This window comes from Ambystoma mexicanum, chromosome 1p (assembly GCF_040938575.1).
Source record: "Ambystoma mexicanum isolate Mex_15411 chromosome 1p, UKY_AmexF1_1, whole genome shotgun sequence".
In the NCBI taxonomy this organism is placed as follows: domain Eukaryota; kingdom Metazoa; phylum Chordata; class Amphibia; order Caudata; family Ambystomatidae; genus Ambystoma; species Ambystoma mexicanum.
This window is the reverse complement of record NC_090921.1, coordinates 385,050,794-385,070,692: the sequence shown is the minus strand read 5'-3', so window position 1 is coordinate 385,070,692 and position 19,899 is coordinate 385,050,794. Positions and strand designations below refer to the sequence as shown.

At 44.8% G+C, this 19,899-nt stretch overlaps 1 protein-coding gene across 2 annotated transcripts in view; it reads left to right on the top strand.

Moving 5' to 3' along the window:
* Positions 1–19,899, top strand: part of SLC25A42 (solute carrier family 25 member 42) — a 409,509-nt gene that overhangs the window by 35,065 nt on the left and 354,545 nt on the right. Inside the window, exon 2 of one of the 2 annotated variants that reach the window (XM_069649132.1) lies at positions 11,893–12,031. The exons of the other annotated variant lie outside the window; for it this stretch is intronic. The gene's annotated coding sequence lies outside the window, so the exon portion shown is untranslated. The remainder of the gene's footprint in view (positions 1–11,892; positions 12,032–19,899) is intronic. 2 annotated transcript variants of the gene reach the window in all.

The following is a 19,899-nucleotide window of genomic DNA, read 5'->3' as shown; positions in this document are numbered from 1 at the left end:
ACGTCGCAACTCTTTGTGAACTTTGGACCTGTCAATCAGGGGAAGGCTCTCTCGAAGGCTTCCATTTCCAGATGGCTCTCCGGCTGTATCATGTACTGTCATCGGTTGGCAAACCGACCGCTGCCTGGCCGTCCGAGAGCCCATTCCACCAGAGCGATCGCAGCCACCACGGCGTTCCTTTCTGGTGTGCCCCTGCTGGACATATGCAGGGCTGCTACGTGGAGGTCGACGCACACCTTCACGAAATTCTACTGCGTCGATCGGGATTCCAGGGAGGAGTCCAGGGTCGGCCAAGCAGTGCTGCGCAACCTGTTCGCCTAAGGTGAGCCTGGTGAGGAGGTAAGATGCTTAATGTTGAGTTTGATGTAATGCTTAATGTTGAGCCTTTGCCACCTCCCGTGGTTGTGCATGTGTGTACTGCTATGTATTCTTTATTCATGAGCATGTGAATCCATGCCAGACCCCATGCTGGAGAAGGAACAAGTTACTTACCTGTAACTGTTGTTCTCCAGCATGGCTCTGGCATGGATTCACATGCGAACCCTCCCGCCTACCCCTCTGCGGCTCTTCACTTGGTCATACTGCCACTTCACGTGCTTCCAAATCTGAAGATGGCTGCCAGAGGCGGTGCTTAGGTAGAGGGCAGTCATTGGCTGTGGTCAGTATGACGCAGAGACCAGTGATTGGTTACTACTACGAAAGACAGATCAGAAACGAAACTGATACTGGTTTTTTCTTTACCGAGGATTCCCAGCCTGACGACGGGGAATATTCATGAGCATGTGAATCCATGCCAGACCCATGCTGGAGAACAACAGTTACAGGTAAGTAACTTGTTCCTTTCACCCATATGTTGAATAAGGAGTGTTAATTACAAATGCTGTCGTATTATGATATGATATACTGTTGCAGGAGTGCTAGATTCTCGCAATTTCACCATGGATAGTTTCCAAATTTTTCATACTAAGGCTAAGAAGGGACCTTCCGAGGTTTGGTTATTTGGGTCAGAAACCATCTTCTGGATACTAGAATTTCTTTCTCCATCAAATTCATCCATGTTGGCGGTGCGAGTCTGCTCTCCTGGTGCTAAAATGGATTTGATTATTATAAATGTTTATGGTCCTCCAGGCACTTTACTTTCAGACTCTTTAATGGAGACCTCTGTGGAACTATTTGGAGCTATTACCACAAATGGGGATATACAACTTAGTTTGGGGGTGATTTTAACACCTTTTGTAGACGTGGTTATGAAATAAATGTCTCTGAATATGTTGTGAGCAAGGTCAGGAAGACTGACGCTACGGCTAATGATAAAGGTACTGCTTGGATTGAGTTGCTCCATGGGTATGATTGCTATGTACTAAATGGATGCATTATTGGGGATAATTCTGGGTTTAACAACTTGGAGAAGTGGAAATAAATCTACTTTACATTATTTATTTTCCAATGCTTTGACCATACCTTTTATATAAGAGAATTAGTGATGATAAAAGGCAATGACTTTAGTTGGTGTTCCAGGTAAGTTTTGGAATTAGTTTAACTCCCTAATTCTTTTAAAGTTGGGAGTAAAATGATTTTTGATGTAGTAAAAATGGAAGTCCAATTCCCAATGGAAGTATGTAGTAAAAATGGAAGTCCAATTCCTAATGGGAATATTTTATAAGCAACAGTAGTTCTTCATGTGGTACTACGTGCACTTCTAGTCCAAACACAACCATAGAGCTGTGTGGGAGAAACGATCTACATGTCTTGTCATTTTTTGTTCAGATTATTTTTACTCCTCATTTGGGCAGTATTTGCCCATTATTAGGGAGTCAAAGTGGCTGATGCACCCCTTATCGCATGGCTGACTTGTTGCCTCTATACTGCTAGATGCCTTAAATAAGTGGGCACATTTGGCTAAAGTCCTGGATAAATTCCAGGTGGATTTTCAGGTAGATTCTAGTACTACCCACTGCCTCTGGCTGATGGAAACATTATGTAGGGAGGCAAAAGTACAAACCAACCATACATGTTGCTTTGATAGACTTTCAGGTGGCCTTTGACACTGTGGACTGGGAGGCTGTGGACTAAGATGCTCTGGGGGCACATCCATGCAGGTTAGGTTGGATTGCAGGGGAGTCGTCACACGACCGATGAGCATGTGGAAAGGGGTTGAACAGGGCTGCGTGCTGGTTCAACTGCTCTTCAACATCTACCTGGCAGATTTACCAACTTGTTTGAGTACAGTAAATAGCTGTCCTCCGATAATAGCTGGGCAGAAAATGGTTTGCATGTCATATGCAGATGATCTCGTCCTATACAGTCGTAATTCTATGGGACTTAATAGTCCTTTTGGAATTACAAAATTATGTGAAAATAAACAAACTGGATATGAACTATGGAAACTAAAATAATGAATTTTACGTCTAGACTTGTAACTATTCCGCGTATGATGGTGCAGGAGAATCCTTTTGACCAGGTTCAGAGCTACAAGTATCTTGGCCTTGAAGTAACTACAGAGTATGACTATTCAGCAATAATTGCCAAAAAGAAAAGCTATAGTCCTGACATCTACTATTGCTAGTTGTGCAAGAGAAGCCTCCGGATACAGTATGACTGGCATAATAATGCTATACAAACAAAGCTTTTGTGCCACCAGCTTGTATGGGCTGGAGGCCCTTTGTATTGAAGATTGGGCATGGTTGAGAAATATTGAGGGTATATTTTGGAGATGTATTCTTGGTTTGGGAATGAGCACCCGTGTTGAAATAATTAGACTTGAATTGGGCTGATGTCCATGGTGGCTATGGCATTGAAAAGATGTCTTTTGCTTTTAAAATTTAGGAGCATCCCCCATATGTTCATTACCCTCAATGCTGGGAGAGGATATTGGCGCAAAGCACAAATGTAAATTTACTGCACTGCTTACCAAGTTATTTGAAACCATTGATTGGTGCCCCAATTGGGATGAGAATGATCTACTACAGAAAAACTTTACTAGAAAGCTAGAATTATGGGATTGGTCCATGAACTATACCCATTTGTCTAACCTTAAAAGCGATCAGGTGGTAGTCGCAAACCAAACTCGCAAATTAAAATACCGTTGGTTTCTTGAAATTATGTCCATCTCCAGCTTTGCGCAGATTTCTACTCCTTTCGAGGATCAATAGACTTCCAGTATTAATCATTGGTCCTGAATTGCTGGTGACTAAAACTGAAAGAATATGTTGTTTATGTGGTGTTATTGGCCAAGAGGAAGCTCCTCAACATGTCCTCACAGAATGTCTTGATTTTGGACATTTGTACATGACGTTTTCGGGCTCTTTTGTCGTCAATTATGAAAGTATAACAAGTGATTCTTTTTGGTGTTACTGTCTAAATTCGTATGACATTTGGCATTCCATGCATTTGGCACTTTCTCAGATTTTGCCCAGCCTGGTTGATGGGGGTGGAGGGATTGGTGGGGTGAGGGGGATAGGATAAAAGGAACTGAATAATAAGAGCCGAGGTGGTTTGTGGGCCTAGAGAAGTAGCTATGTATATTTGTGTTTTTTTTAGTGCTTATTATTAATGATTGGCTGTTTTGTGTGTGATTAAAGTGAATATTTGATAGCTATTGAATTTGATATTCCATATCCAGCTTCAGCTGCTTCGGAAACATTATTTTAGGCAGAGGGCGCTGTGCGTCGATGCAGTCGACTCAATGTCCTTCGAGGGCCTCTGTCCCGAGGATGATGTCATTGAAGGTATATATAGCACGGAAGCACCAGTTGGCCTCAGTTCTGTTTTTCGGATTAAGCTTACGCTTCGGGAAACTGGTGTGCTTCTTTTGTTCTAACTACGCGATAATGTTTTCTTCCTCGACACCTACTATCCCGAAAACCTGGTTCAAGAAGTGTCGGGACTGTGATTCTAAGATGTCGGTAACCAACCCAAACCAAGTTTGTCTGTGGTGTCTCTGGGTAGAGCATAAGACCTCAGCCCGCTCCAAATGCCAGTCAATGACCGGAAAGGCTATGAAGGAGGGAAAGGGGGAAATTGGCAGTAGGTAGAAACCCCAAAAGAATCCCAATCGACTACCACGTCGAAGAAACCTTCTTCCGACGAGCGAGAGGCGACTCTCCTCGAAGGAAGAAGGTTAAAAGATAAAGGTGGAGGTGTGGCTCCCACCACTCATCGTCGAGGCATCACAGGCAGCCAGCCGCCTTTTGACTTTGTCATCAGACACCTCCCCTGGTATCTTGTCCCACGGAAAGCTCCACAGCTGCCGAATGGGAAGCATTTAGATCTGAAATGGGAAAAATATTTCAAAAGCAAAAACCCTCGGCAAGACATGCTCCTACACCGCCTTCCAAAGAAGCCGCCCAGGAAAGGGGTTGAGCCAAATCCTGTGCGCCCTCGAGCCTGGGACGAAGGTCAGGTCCTCATTGAGAGCTGTCGAAGCCTCGACGCGATGACAAGTCATCGAAGGATCCTCCGAGCCATAAATCCAAACGTAGGTCGAAGTCTTCGAGCCCATCAATGCCAGCAGCGCCTTTAACACCAGCTGTGCCATCTACGCCGGCTACGTCTTTGGCACCAGCCGTGCCGTCAACACCAACTGTGCCATCTAAACAAATGGCGCCATTGAAGCTGAAAAAGAATTCCGACTCCTCGAGCGTAGAGTTCAGTTTCTTAAGCCTTCGATGCCTATCGCACACAAGACCTATATTCCTTTACCAAGGCAGGATTATTTCAAATCTCTCGCCTCAATTTATGAGGAAAATGTACCATCAGACAGTGATGCGCCTTTTGGTCTTCAATTTAGTACACCAAATGTGCCTCAGAGCTTTATTTCGGAAGAGTCTAGATTGAAAGATATTTATGATAATTTACAAACTGCCAGTGGGGTAGAAACCTAAACAGAGCTGAATACTGGTAGACCTGAAGCTGGTGAGCATGCAGATGCTTCATATAGACAACTGTCTAAAATTGTAGACTATTTGGGGTGGAGTAAGTCTACCCTCCCCTTTGAACAGGATAATCTGACGGACATCCTTGATAAGGGTCTGCAAATGGATCCTATTCTACTATTTCATATCGCTCTCCAAAAAAGGGTGGTGGCAAATTGGGAGATGCCAGAGACTAATCCGGCAGTAAACAAAAACCTGACCAAAAAATACCGCCCTTCCAGTAGTGACCCCGACTACTTGTCAAAACACCCCCACTCCAGAGAGACCAGTGGTGCAGGCAGCTACCGCAACTTCCAACTATCCCTCCAGATAGGGATGACAAGACAGTAGAGGGATGGGCAAGAAACGTATTTTCTGCAGGGAGCATGGCTCTTAAATCAGCCAAATCCACATGTACCCTAGCAAAATTCTCATTCACTCTATGGGAATGTATTTCCATGGCAGTACAGCACATTCCCGAGGAAAGAGACTGGTTCTTGGTCATTGTTAGAGACTGCAAGGAAGATATGTGGGAGTATCTTCAATCGGGTCTGGATACCGCAATACACAGATTCGCGTGGTTGAACAAGTCTGGATTTGTGCCGAATGTGCAATTCAGACTCCTCAACATACCTTTTGACGGGTATCACCTTTTTGGCAACAAGGCTAACGAAAGTCTTAAGACATTGCAGTCCTCAAAGGCAACCCCAGTGGACAGCCTTGGAGGGGTAGATCTTTTCGCTACTACTCCTCAGTTGGAAGAGCAACAGGAATGGCTGGTCAAAGAGGCCAAAGAAGATTCCCTCATGGTGGATGAGGGAGAGGTGCGGAGCCCGCTCAAGCCGGGGCATCCTTACCCACAGCTACTGCATTAGCCGCCTCAAAACCTCTCTGGTGTCTTGAGTCACAAACCACCAGTGGGAGGCAGGCTTTCTCAGCGTCTGAAAGACTGGCAGACATTACTTCGGATGCTTGGGCATTGTAAACCATAGCCCATGTTTACTGCCTTCCTTTCATTCAGAGACCTCAGAACCATCCACCGGGGAGACCCTCTATGAGGGTTCCAGATCCACTCATTGTGCAGGAAATGTGACCCTGCTAGAGAAAGGTGCTTTAGAACCAGTGCCTGTAGGGAAAAGGAACAAGGGATGGTACTCTCCTTATTTCCTAATGCCCAAGAAGGATGTAGAACTGAGACCCATCCTGGATTTGAGATACTATAACAAATTCCTCGGGAAGGACAAATTCAAGATGGTCATGCTTTCTCAGATCCTTCAGGCCCTCCAACTCCAGGATTGGATGGTGTCATTTGACCTTGGGGATGCTTATTTTCATGTGCCAACCCATCTCAAGCACAGAAAAAACCTGAGGTTCATTGGTGGCAGTTCTCATTATCAGTTTCGAGTTCTGCCATTCTAGCAGACCTCCGCCTCGAGGGTTTTCACCAAACTGATGGCGGTGGTGGCAGCGAGTCTCAGGAGGGGGCAGAGGGGGATTAATTTCTACCCCTACCTGGACGATTGGCTGATCAGGGCGCGTTCTCCCGAACAAGTCCTGGATCATCTCAACGTTACCTGCCACACTCTTCACAGTGTGGGCTTCTCCCTCAATTACAAGAAGTCCCATATGGTAGCTTCTCAAAAAATCTCCAGTTCATCTGAGCTGTACTGCATACATCCTTGGGAAAGAGCTTGCCACCCGAGGTGAGGGCTCAAGGGCCCAAGACCGTTCTACAGATGGTCTCCAAATTTCAGAGTGCCCAGCATCTCCTGGGCTTCTATTTTTGAGGTTGCATTTTTCTGGTGCCAGAGGCTCTCCTGAGAATGAGATCCCTTCAATGGGCCCTCAGGACACAATCGTCCCAGTTCTCAGGAAACATGTAGGCTTACTTCAGGTCGCAGGTTTGCACTGGATCTCGTGTGGTGGGCCTGCGCGGGCAGGATTCTGAAGGGAGAACCTTTTTGGCAATAAATCACTCATAAACCTAAAGCTGACTTTTACACATTGTTACAAGGCATATTACATTAAAGACAGGTTGCATGTGAACAATTGTGATTCCCAACTGAAGTCGGAACATAACTGTGATCAAAGGGGAATACATTTCTTTATGGGTCTTTAAAGTTGAATATCCCTCTTAAAGAGTGGTTGCGTGTACTTAAATCGGTTTCTCTTGTGAAGATTGAACCTTGTAACATCCAGAACAAGTATTTTGTAAATGTAAAAGTTGCTAAAACTGAAAGAACCAGCATTGCCCAAGCCAGTAGGCAAATAATTTTTCTAGTGAAACCAACTCTGTTAAATTCTAGCCACATGCCTTCTGAGGTTGTTAAAGGTCCTGTGTCCTCTGATGCAAGTGTGACATTGTTATCCTAAAGCTGGAAGAGTGGCAGTACAGCTTCAGGGTAGCTACTGGAACCAATAATGTGTGAATGAAGCTGGGGAAGTGAGCTGGACGCTTGTAAGAAAATTAAGTCAACAATCTGTAATGCTGAGACTGTGAAAGTGGAAAGACGAGCAGTCTGGAAGCAGAGGCAGATTACATTGGTAGCAATAAGAAAGACCAAGTACAAGAGGCAGGCCTTTTCCTATAGCCTAGGAAAGTGCCTTGCCCACCTGTGTAGGTCTGAGAGTCTTGTCTTTAAGCTAACTAACAATTCTAAAGTGCAAGTAGAACTACCTGAACTGTAGTGGTGTATAACACTGTCAGAGCATGTTGCACTAAAGGTTGTTGTAGTGGCATAATGTGGAAATTTTTAGTCACCTTAGTGACTAACAATTTCCACATTATACGTAGTACATAGTCCCCTTTCTGCTATAATGCATTGGCATCCCTTGCTAGGAATAGGAAACTGAACCGTTTTCACCATAAAAATGTCTATACCCCTTTTTAAATGTATGTACCTGGGGGTGTGGCCTGGGGAGCACATGCTCCCTTCACTCCGCTCTCTGGGCCCACACCTCAGCCCTCCTTTTTCCGTGTCGATGGCAGCGGACCTACTTCACCAGAGCAGTGATTGAGGCCCTTTTTCCTCATTATTCCATGGCCTTTTTTCTAGTTACCGCAGGGACCATGGTCCCAAATTACTAATAGAATTATTTTTGTAGCTGTCTCACGGCTTCTGGCGCCTCGCCCCTCCCCGGCCCATGTGGGCCCTGCAGGATTTAGTTGGTGCCCTTCCTGCGAGGGACCCTTTCCCACGTCAAACCCGCACAGCTCTGCTTCTGCTGCCTGGGAGAAGACCAACACTGGGATGGCTGCTCGGCTCATGGCACCCTTAGTTCCCGGTCCCTTAAGAATCGGCCAGCCAGGTCTGCCCTGGAGCACATAAAGGCGTATGTGTTCAGATAGACAAAGGTGAAGGTGACTGTTCTCTTTCACAAAGCACCCCGCAAGGGTGATTCCTTTACCATGAAACAGCGGTGCGGGAGGGCCAGGAAGGCTCTGTCACCAGCTCGGATACTGAGGCTCATTGAGCTTGCGGCCTCTGATCCTACCGGTCCTTTGCTGAGGGGCCTGTTGGCTCCGTCACCGGGAAATCTCCCGTGGGGCTTTGCCCTAGTACTGGGCCCATGTCTGAGGGGGTGCCTGCATATGACAGCCCTATCGGCCTTCAGCCCGAGGGCGCACAGCCTACCAAGCAGAAGCCTGAGGTGCAGGGGGAATAAAAGCACACACCTGCCTGGAGCAGTATGCAGGGGGAGCCAAGGCCTAATACGACACCAGGCGTGTCGGGGCAGGACAAAATGGCAACGCGTGAACCTGCGCGCCATTTGGAACTGCGGCAAGGCACAGAGCACACTTCTAGGAGGCAGTGTTCCCCCATGGCCACCCCTCGGGTCATTCTGGTGCACGGCATACCCACTTGCGAGACAGGGACCCTACACAGAGCCCTACTATGTACAGAGTGGACAGGGCATGGCAAAGGGTGCATTTGTCCACGCTGAACATGTCCACGGCACAGGAGCGTGCATCCCCAGCCTGTGAGGAGAGGTTCTTTGACAAAATCCTCAGGCTTATGAGGTCCTCGCAGATGGACCCCATTCTCAGGGGCATCATAAAGGACATGTTTCCACCTGTTCCAGTACTGCCTCAGGCCCCAGTGCAGTGACCGCACCGTTACAGGTACCTGTGGGATAGATACATTTACACACCCAGCAGAATTCCCCCCCCCATCTCTAAGCTGCATTTCTGCATTTACCTGCAGAAAGGCTGCACTGGCTCCTTTGAGCACCATTGCCTCGCATCAAAACTGGATTTTGCAGCTTCAAAATCATAGTTGCACCGTCTTGCCAAGTACTTGTTGGGCAAGATGGAACAGGGAAGCACTGAAGAAGAGAATTGAAAAACAGCGCTGCTTTGCTGCTAGCTCAAAATTTCCCTTTGAGAAAGGAAATATTTACATTTAAAACAATGGCACCCTGATGATCTTTTTCATCCGTTAAACAATATACCGTCTGATCCAGTAAGGCCCAACTATGCCCAGCCATATTCCAGTAGTGCTTTATCAAAAGAGAGCATTTTTCATTGAATATCAGGCGGTGTCGGGCAAGATCTGGAAAATCACCAGAAACTTTACTCTCAGCCGTACGGAAAAACGCTTGACTTTTATGCTACAAAAACAGAAGGCTCGACCTCCACAATTGTAGATCAGATGAACAATTTGCTCTCTGAAATAGGCTGGCAATCCAGAGATGGTATATACTCAGACAAAGTAAATAGAGCATTGAGCAAACGTATTGATCTCTGGGATTGGCTGGAGAATTTTGAACATCTTAAGAGTCTGAGCAGCTACCAGTTTGTGCAATACAGACTATTTGAATTTAAGAAACCCCAGAGATACTTGAATATATGTCCATCTATTAGACTTAGACGGTTCATATTACTGCTTCGCCTAGAACAGCTACCTACCTTAAACAACACGGGGAGAACACGGGGAGAAAAGATAGGATGGCCGTCGAGGAACGTATCTGTCGATTATGTAAAGCACATAAGCAGTTAGAGACGGCAAAACATTTGTTAACTGAGTGCTTGGAGATGGCTGATACGTTTATTCCCCTTCTTGGTAGCTATGTGCATGAAACCACACATATTGGGGAAGACCTGTTTTGGCACCATTGCCTCAACTCTAATGGTCTACGTTTATTAATAGCTCTGTATACTATCTGGTTACAAATTGAAAGAAGACTGGGTATAACTCTGTAGAGGAATAGGTTTTATGAAGGTAATTCTTAGATGGAAGGTATGAAATGTATAAATATCTGTGAATAACATGAATCATTTGTTTTTTAGAATTTTGTATTGTAAATTATGTATTTAAAAATTATATTGGAAACACGTCAGTATTTTATTATGCTATTTAATGTAAAATTTGTGTAAAGTTTGTTGTTTAAACTATAACACAATAAATATTAAATTAAAATGTCAAAAATAAACGCTTCAAAAGAAATCCTAGCTCTCTGTGCATATGTCAATTTCATTGGGCCTGTGCCTTGAACAGATTGCCATGTGAGAGAAACTGACTAGGGTTGAAAACCATGTTTGAAATCCAGATGGAAGAGAAAACTGAATTTGAAAGGGACATCCAAGCAGACTTCACCACGTGTCAAATGTGCTTTTGCAAACAAGAACAATATCAGTTTTAAAGGTGTAATAAGGCCCTGTCCTTGCCTAGAAATGTAAGGGGGGGATGTCTGGTTAAGATATGTTTTAATGCCACAGCCTTGCCTTCTGGGCTCAGGAAAACTAGATAACTAAATAAATGCATTGGCTGTACTGGGAACCAGCCAAAAAGGGTTTTTTTCTGCTCCAGCTTCAAAGTACTTTGTGTGCTGGCAACAGGAGTGGCCTTCCCCCCAAAAGGAGCCACAGTAGATTCTGGGACACATACTTGTTACCTTTTGCCCTTGGAAACTTTGAATGGCCGAAAGGAAGAAATATCACATGCCCATTAGACTTTCTGACTGGGCTCCAGCTTGAAACAATTGAGCTCCAGGACACCTACATGTTACTTTTGGAAGTGACGCCTACCATTCACTCAAGCTGAGAAACTCCATGGCATCCCCGGGCTAAACTGACATTTGGTGGTCACCTGGAAAAAAATGTTCCCAGTTGAAGGCGTAAGGCCAGCCCACTTTGGCTTAAGACTATTTAATGAATACACTTTAAAGACTGTTATCGCTATAACCGGACAATGCAGTAATGTAAAAGTTTTACAGTTTAAAGGTAATTTTCGTGGCTTTCAAACAAAATATTGTGGCTGTCAATAGCATGTATGGGATGTAAACGCCAGGAGAATGTGAATTATGGGAAAAGTATATATGCTGGAATGTTAAAAATATATGCAAATATGTCCTATGATAATATGTACACATGCTTAAAATTGTGGTATTTTGGGTGAAGTGGTTCTCACTAAAAATCGTGAAAAAAATATTGAAATGGCGAAATAATGTCGTACAGACCAGGGATTGTATTACCATGCTCTGTATGAAATATACAAATTGCCTATGTAATTTGCAAAAGTGCTATAACTGTATAAATGGGTGATTTATGTTGAGATTTATTTTTGGCAAAAAGGACACTGGGATGGCTTTGTACCTCATAAAACACAACCCCATAAACTGAGTCCCCTCCTTGAAGAGGCGACTAACATAAGCTGACCTGTCTGGTTCTGAGGGGGAGGTCTAGCTTAGTTCTGCCCAACAATAAATCCTGTGATGTCACCCACCTTATAAATAAGGTGGGAAGCTCACAGAGAGTGGCACTCTTCCTGAATTACCACCCCCTGCATATCCTGATATTCCACATCCACTTTGCAAGACTCCAGACTCTATTGCCAGCCCAGAACATAGCTGACCCCATCCAGGCAAGACCATTGATCCAGAAACCCCACTAAAAATCCCAATAACCAGGGGGGGAAAGCTGCGGTACCCTTTTGGAGTATCCTGTGACCAAACCGGCTTTTTGCACCACTCCCTGCAGGTCGGCTGTACCATTGCTATCCAGTGACCAGGTAGGGCCAGCGGTTGTTCTGCTAGGAGAGTCTCCCGTGCTGTGACCAGAGCCTTTTGAGGCCAGAAACCCAGTTGGCTGTCCCAAATCCCAAACTCAAGTGCAGATTGTAAGTATTTCCCTACCCCGTAGCCACACATGGCCTACTCCATCTTGATATCTTGTCTTTGTTCCACTCTCTAAGTAATCCTATCCATACCCTGATAACTGGTTTAAAACTGTTACAATTCTCTGTGCATCCTGTCCTTGATTCTAATGTTATCTCCATCCTTCCATTCACTTCTATCTTGTAAGCCCTTAGTAACATTTTGACTAAATTCATTTTCGCTAAACAAAAGGGGCACTGCGTAACTTTTCTATTCACGGGTGGCGTTCCTCTTTTCAAGCCATTAAATCTAGTCTAAGTGAAATTTGTCTTCTTTCCAAACCGATTTTCTCTTTTAACTGCTTATTTTACCAAAACCAAATTTCTTTCACCTTGAAAATCTCATCCAGGTCTTCAGCTATAGTCACTATTTCACTTCCCTATTGTCCCTGTGATGGGCATCTATCACCCAGCCTAAACACTGCATTCTGATTCTGTGTATTTCACCTGTTTTTTCTAAACCGTTTTGTTATTTAAAACTGCAAAAAGTGTAAAATGCAACTTTTCAACGTGTGATTTTTGGCTGCACAGTGTTCTTACTTTCAAGTTGCTTTCTGAACTGTATGCCTTTTGTTGATACCTTGCCTTGTAGTTGCTAATGATATTACATCCCTGATAAAGTGATAAATCATAGTTGCCTCCTTGATTCAAACGCACATTAATTTAATTATTTGTCAATTCCGAGTGTCATTTTAATTCTGAGTGTCATTTTATGCAATTGCAGAGGGTTTAAAATCTTATTTTGTGAGGGAAGGTTGGATTTTAATTCTGTTTGCTGCCTAATATCCCTGACTACTTGCTGCGCCTTTCTATCCACTCAAAATTCGATAATTGGGGTTTGAGGGAGCATTGCACAGGGAAATCTTAACTCGGGTGCTATCTACCCGAACTGTAAAATTGCTCCTATTCATCTGTGCTTTGGATATGTTATAACCGAAGGTCAAACTAGGTGCATTTCATCATTGATTCTGTAATTATCACTCCATTGGTGATTTCTGCCCAATATTCAAATTGTGTGATTTTTTATTTTCTTTGAATTTCAGATTAATAAATATTTATATTCACCCCTCCCACCCACAGCCTGGTTCATGGTCCATTGTGACCCGGAATGTTGTGAGACAGGTTGGGTGCCAGCTCAATCCGAATTCGTAGAAAATAAAGGAAGTATTATAATTGAGCGCTACATCGGAGGTTAAGGGCAAGAGTCCTGGTCCGGTGTGTGACGCCCGATTGGAATCCTTTACATACCTGCGCAGCCTAGCATAGTACTCAATCAGCCTTCTGCAATCATTACTACCTGGATGGCAGCGCAAGATCTGACGCAGCATTCAGCCAAGCTGTGCTGAGGAACCTGTTTTCTTAGGATCGAAAGCATCGCACCTCCCTTGGGCATCATTCAGTAATAATGACTCATGCAGTATGGAGGAAAGGGGAGGGGGATGAAGGAGTAATTATAAGTTACTCACCGTAGTAGCTAACATACTCCTAGTCCCCTTTCCTCCATCCCCACCCCCCCATTTATAAGATACGTAGATTATCAGGTTAATCCAGCTGATTCACCAAAGTGGAGTGAAGTGTGGTGCCGGTGGGTGGAGTCAAGGGAGCGTGTGCTCCCCGGGCCACATCCCCACGCGCATACATTTAAAGGGGTATAGACCTTTTTATGGTGAAAATGGTTGTTTCCCGTTCCTAGCGCGGGACGTCAATGCATTATGGAGCAAAGGGGACTATGGACTAGGAGTACCTTAGTTACTACGGTGATAATTTCCACATTATGCCACTAATTCAACCACCTTTAGTGCTACATGCTCTGACAGTGATACACCACCACAGTTCAGATAGTTCTACTTACACTTTAGAATTGTTAGGTAGCTTAAAGACAAGACTCTCGGACCTCCACAGGGTGACAATGCACTCTTCTTTCCTAGGGTATAAGAAAAGGGCTGCCTCTTGTCCTTTGTCTTATTGCTACCAATATAATCTGCCTCTGCTTCCAGACGGCTCCTCTTTCCACTTCAACAGTCTCAGCATTACAGATTGTTGACTTAATCTTCTTACAAGTGCCCATCTCACTTCCCCAGCTTCATTCACACCTTTATTGGTTCCATTAGCTACCCTGAAGCTGTATTGCCACTTTTCCAGCTTTGGATAACAATGTCACACTTTCATCAGTGGACACAGGACCTTTAACAACCTCAGAATACAGGTGGATGGAATTTAACAGGGCTGATTTCACTGCAGAAAGAATTTGTCTAGTGGCTTGGGTAATGCTTAGTTTAGCTACATTTATAAAAATACTTGTTCTGGATGTTAAAAGGTTCAATCTTCAAAAGAGAAATGGATTTAGGTACACGCGACCACTCTGAGGAGGATCTTTTACCTTTAAAAACCCATAAAGAAATGTATTCCCCTTTGATAAGTTATGTTCCGTCTTCATTTGGGAATCACAATTGTTCACACGCGACCTCTTTGATGTAATATGCATTGTAACAATGTGTAAAAGTCAGCGTTAGGTTTCTGAGTGATTTGGTACAGCTTTCCCGTTCCTAATTGGAGACACGCGACCACTCCGGAAACGTTAAACAATGCAAAAGGAAAGCTTTTATTTTACACAGGAGCACCTCAACATGCTTCAGAAGTGCGAGTGATATATTTTCATTGTAAGCTGCCTCTTCACAACACGGAACAGTCTTTTAAAAAAATAATAATAATAATGTATTCGCTCTTATGCAAGTTAATACATAGATGATAACCGCAGCAAGGGTTTTAAAGTGAACTTGAACACAGAGCTTCACTCACCGGCGCTAGGAACACTGCAGTTGTGTGCTGCTTCCACTTCCGGACTTCTACTGCTTCTGCTACTACATTAGACACTAGGGATGTAACGGTATACTGTTAAAGATACCGTGAACCACTTAATTGAACAATAATAACCGTCACATTGTTTATACCGGTATACCGTTTATACCGTTGAGTGTGCTTTTCAATCTGATTTGGAAAGGCTGCAGTAAGCAAGTGCTGCACAGTCTTGGTCTTGCACTGTTGGATGTGCCGTCTGCCAAGTAGTTTCAGTTGGAGCAGTTTTTAATGCCATTCCATAAACCACACATGCCTGACATAAAATCAATATGTTAGCAATAGGAAGAATAAATACAGTGCCAAGAAGGAAAAGGGTTTACTTTGGGATGGCAGCTTGGGATTTATATATTTATAATGGATATTGTTTGCTAAACATATGACAATGGGGGATTTCCCTGGTTCCATCATTGAATTTACATATAATAAGTCGCACTGCGAAATTCACTCAGCTCTGTGGGTATTCCCTGCTGCCATACCAAAGGGTAACATGTCCGTGATTACTGAACACCTTTTGGCCCGCAAGTAAACTAAAGGCTGTAAAGTAAAGAGAGCGTGTGTGCGTATGCGCACAAGTGTATACTACCATCAGCCTCCATTGATCTATGGCATGCAGGTTATCAAGATGGTAACATGTTCATCTTCACCAGTAGCCAGCGGGGGAGCTAAAAGCCTAAATGACCACTTAAGAAAAGCTATTCAGTTTGCTTTGCCAGTCGCAGCAGGGCTCCCCCCACAATCCCCTCCTGCTCTTCACATGTGTGTTTGGTGGAAGCAAGGGGTGGCATTTCAGTGGAAAGTATGTTGAATAGCCCAATTCTGGCACTGGGTGCCTGGTTTTGTTTGTGATGATAAATCTGACAATTTATGACCTTTTTAGAAAATATTTGTTAAGATTAGTTAACTCCACCTGCTATACCGCGATAACCATGATATACCGTCATTTGGCAAGAAGGTTATCGTACCGTCATAAAACTAATACCGTGACACCCCTATTAGACACTCTAGGGACCAACACCCCCTCTGCAGCACTGGTGTCTCCTGTCCAGCCTTATCCGCAGTGAGTCTCCTTCACTCCTCTGTCCCTCAGCTTGGTTCTGTACACTCTGCAGACCCGTGATTGTGATACACCCAGTCATAGCCAGTGGGCGCACCTGGGAAGACCATCAATCTCGCCACATCTCTTTCTGCAGCCAGAAAGCAGGGCTCTCTCAGAACTTGCAAGTGAAATCTGCTTTCCTCTTGCCCCAGTGTCCCTTAACTGAGCAGCCTCATGCTCTTCTACTTCTACTACCGCCAGCCTTCCAGCTCCTACTCCATTCACAGCTCTTTATCATCCTCATCATATTAACTTTATCAGCCATGAGGCCATCAAAGTACAGTACCTGACCTAACACGTTGCACAGAACTCATTAATAATCAAGACAAATCAAATTGCAAACTGTCATCCCAGAGAATGAGGGCAATGGCTAGACCCGCGGTGCTATTTTAGTATAGCCAGTCCTTGTAGGAGCCAAGCAAGCAGACTCAACACCTCGCATAGTGGGCCCTAAAACCTTTTTCTCAGTGGATGTGCATTGGCTCCTGATAGCGGTGGCTGTTGTGGCCTGGATTTCAGCGGGTAAAAGGCATTAGTCTGAGTGGGTACTAATTTCGATTGAGCTGCGAGAGAAGCGGCATCGGCGGGAAATGCCAAGTAAACCACCAGCTCCTATTGGGTCCCTTCGTTCTATACTTCTATAATCATAGTGACATTCCATGTTGCAAGTTAGACCGGTACAGGTTGTGATATCTTAAATTATAGAGCGGCACCTGCACACCTCTCTGAGCCAATGAATGCAGATTCTTTGTGGTTAGAGGAGATTATAGGTACTCTGTGAAGAAATACCCGATTCCCAGCATCCCCCCAACCCCTACCTAGCCGGCCCAGTGTCATGTTAGCCCTGGTGAACCCATGTCCAGATTTTGATGTACAGTCCCCAGTATTATCTTGCATGGCTTGGCTAACTGCTACATTGGATAATCTACTACTCAAGGTTTCATCAATGTGCAAGGTTGTAAACCCCTGGTTAACCTGCCCACTTGCAAGCACCAGAGCAGGTCGAGGGATAATGTTCTGGGTGTTTGGAGTTGCAACACTGGGACCTAAGTCGACTGATGGTTGTAGTCCTTGGGCAGACCGGCTTGGATGATGTCCTGCAGCCCGTTTAGACTCTAAGATTGAATGATGGGTTAAGATGAGCTTTCTTCTCGGGTAATGAGGGCTGAAGGGCCTCTGTGTCAGTCTATGTTACAAGTTGGTGCATCTCAGCTACAGTTCCCTTGTTATGATTGGCAATGAGTAACAAAAGCAGTTTTATTTTTTTACGACTGCAAGTTCGACTAACACAAGGTTGCACTTCCATCCTATTGCCCTGGGAATGTATCCTGCATCTTGAACGTTGGGAAAAGTTGAAGGGATTTCGTGAAGTGCTGGAAAGCAAGAAAGTTCAGCCCACTATCGTGGATCTTGAGGGATCTGTATAATCCCCCCCCCCCGCCCACCTGTGCATTGGGATGACTTCCAGCAGCTGGTGGGGGAGAGGGGATGTGAACAGGGGAGTCCCTCCCTCCCCCATCTTCCGATCATTTGGCAAGGTACACAATGCGGGGGTCTGAAGTGAGCTGGACTCGGCAGTACCAAAGTTAATTGGAAGCGGGTCAGAAACAGTGACAGTAACCATTTCAATACATTACAAGACCCCTATGTGTGGTAACAGTAAAATTGGAAAAAGTGGCGGTTCTAGCATCATAGGCAGGTAGCTCATGGTATCTTACATTGTCCTTGCTTGGTGTGCATCTCAATGGAGAAGCAGTTTGAGCCCTGGGTGGGAATTCTACAGGCCCCATCTTTATTGACCGCAATGTCAATTTTATCAACTGTTACTATCGGAAACAGTTAACAAGCCCTTTGTGGGAATTCTACAGGCCCCATCTTTATTGACCGCAATGTCAATTTTATCAACTGTTACTATCGGAAACAGTTAACAAGCCCTTTGTGGTCACTGTTGATGGCAGACCGGGTGACCTCAACATCTGCTGCAGTGTATCCTCTGCTGACAATACCTTCAGGCCAATGGGACCCCACAGTCCCCTGGCTCCCCCCCAGAAATTGAGTAATTTCATGAACGTATATGCTTTGCCCGTGATCATACTTGGTATTGCTTTGGAGTTAAGGATTATATCCAAATCGGGTGCTGGCAATTTTCATTGCACAGTCAGTTTTACATTTCAGCAGGTCAGAACCACAGGGCTTTTATGTAGAAGGGGATAAAGGGTAAAGCCCTGTAACCTCCATGTTGCTGCGCAGCTTCAGCTCTGGTTACTGGGTAGCGATGAGTGAGCAAGAGGATGCAAGTGACAGGGTAGACTGGCCACACATCACAGGTTACCAGGACACAAGTTGCGATTTCCTCACCACAGCAAATCAATCTAATGGGCACCTTTCTGTCAGCTGTCAGGCGGCAGCTTGTGGCGGCACTCCTCTCCCCACCACCCCCTTGTGGGCTTCAACCCTGGGGGTTGGGCTGGGGTGGTGGAAGGCAAGGGGGGAGTGGCCTACCCACTCAGCAATGGAGGCCCTTCTGGGCCACAGACGACAATCCTAGAGTCCACCCCCCCCCCCACTCCCCAGCTCTTTTTACTGCTTCTACCTTCCCCCATCTGCTGCAGCCTTTTATGTCTCTTCGGTGGGGCAATTGATTTCAGTTGTAGGCCCTTGTTGTTAATTGCCTGACCCTGGCAAAGGCGGTTAGGCCAACTTGCCTGTCCTTCACTTCTTCATTCCTTTTTAACCCTCTTCTTTGTCTGTCCCTAAAGGATTCTGGGACATGCCGTTACTTTTTGGAGAGTTAGGTTTTCCACTTTTATAGAAATAAGGGTAGATTTGAATCCCATATTATTTTCAAAAGAGAATTGTTGGTTTCAAACCTATTGAAGTTGTAGAGAAGGCAGTATGTCCACAGTTTCATTTGGTATACTTTTGACATTGAGGAGGATGTTGGTTTTTAGGGATACAAAAAATGTGTGCTTTTGGTATATGTTGTGATGTACCATCTCTGGTTTTTACTAGGAGGTTGACAGATGTTAAAATGACAATAAACCAGAACCTCTTGTGACGTGGTGGTAAGAATCCCTTATAGAAGAAAAATACGGTGTCTCAACCTGCGGATTCTCCTTCCTACCCTCGGCCCTGTCTCCCAGGTGATTCTCACACAGTACACCACTCCCAGGATTAGTATCAGGAAGCGTCTGCCCTCTCCTGACCACCTGGGAGGAGACTCTAGGCAGAGTTTTCATAAGGGATCCGCAGGATTCTTCAGAGTGTAATGGGATGATTGTTGGGATGATTGATTGCTGTTAAGATACACAATTGACTTGAACAGAGGGAGTTCACACTGCATTAGGGAGATGTCTTTCTTGGACATCTTACACCGATTTAATGCAAATTCGAGCAAGGGGAGGTGTCCTAGACTTTTGAAGGTGGTGGGCTCTAAGATATTCTGTATGGGCATAGGCTCACCGCCCTGTTTAGAACTGCTTGCGTTCTATCCTATCAGTCAGTAATCTGTTTATGCTTCCTTAGTACATTGGTTCCCTGTGGAGAAAAAATAACGCATCTCAATGCTCTTACCAGACCGTTCTTCCAGACCTTTTCTTTCAGTAATGCCTGGTGTATGTTTGTAATCTGGTCCTCCTGCTAGCCAATGTGATATGGAATCGGAACGCTTTTCTGTTTACTCCGAAAACAGTCGCTCGATTTGTTCTGAGATTCTAATGTTTTCCATTCTTCTTAGTCTATTTTAGACTGCACCATATCTGGCCTCCAGGTTTGGCAAGCCAGAATGACTTTTTCACAGTGTGGTCCTTGCAAACATTTTAAAAGGTAATAAAAGCACCACCATTTAACTGTGTGGCTGGTGGAAATCTCGAGCCAG